Source organism: Trichechus manatus, unplaced genomic scaffold, assembly GCF_000243295.1.
Source record: "Trichechus manatus latirostris isolate Lorelei unplaced genomic scaffold, TriManLat1.0 scaffold00128, whole genome shotgun sequence".
Lineage (NCBI taxonomy): Eukaryota > Metazoa > Chordata > Mammalia > Sirenia > Trichechidae > Trichechus > Trichechus manatus.
The window spans coordinates 7,853,490-7,854,741 of NW_004444064.1; positions in this window are offsets into that span (position 1 = coordinate 7,853,490).

Here is a 1,252-nt window from a genome sequence, read left to right on the forward strand (position 1 = left end):
GAATAACGTGGACCCGGGCAGCGTTTCGTCCCATCGTGCACGGGGTCACTATAAATTGGGGCTGACCCCATGGCAGCTAACAACAGCATTGTAAACTTGGGGCTTGGATTTCTCAGATGATGATTTTCTTCGCTGAGACTCATGGTATGTTACTGCCTCTGTTTTCCCCATTCAGCATGGCGCATCTCTGGTTTACAGGTACAAGGGTTTGTATGTTATAATTAGCATCAGAAAACCTGTGTTCAGTGACCTCTGCCCTTGATGTGGCCCCAGGCAAAGGCACTGTAAGTAGAGCATCTTTTAAGATTATGATTTGCGTGGGTTCTGCATGGGATTAGGAGCCCTGGTGGCACAGTGGTTAAGCACTCGGCTGCTAACCGAGAGGTCAGAGGTTTGAATCTATCTGCTGCTCCAAGGGGAAAAGATGCGGCAATCTGCTTCCATAAAGCTTACAGCCTTCGAAACCCTGTCGGGCAGTTCTGCTCTGTCCTGTGGGGTCGCTATGAGTCAGAATGGACTTGATGGCAACGGGTTTACATGGGATACTTGGTAGGACTTTGCTTCCCATCTGCTCTCTGGGAGAAGGGGGCCGACCCTATTGGACAGAATCTTTGAGAAGTGATGTTTCAAGGCCTCCGGCTTTTCGTAAGATTAAAAAAATCACTATCTGACCTAGCAATTGTACTCGTGAGTGTGAGAAATGAGAACTTATGTTCATGCAAACACCTGTGTACAAATGCTCACTGAAGCTCTGTTCGTGATTGCCAAACATTGGAAACAACCCAGATGTCCTTCAAGGAGTGAATGTAGAAACTGGTGGTATGCATACCGTGGAATCCTACTCAGCAATGAAGAAGAAGCTATGGACAGATGCAAGAACTTGAATGGATCTCAAGGGAATTATGCTGAATGATAAAGACCAGTCCCCGAAGATGACATAATGTATGAGTCTATTTATTTACCCTTCTTGAAATAACACAAGATAGAGACGGAGAACAGATGACTGGTGCCAGGGGTTCAAGATGGCGTGGGCTGGGTGTGGTTACAAAGGCGTAGCATGAGGGAACACTCCAGTGAGGAAAAAGTTTTGTATCTTGATTATGATAGTGGTTATACCAATGTACACATGTCATAAAAGTGTACAGAGTATACCCACATATGCACACAACTGGTAAAATTCGACTGAGCGCTCTGAATTGTACCAGTGTCCATTTTCTGAGTTTGATACTGTACTGTATTTACCTAAAATGTT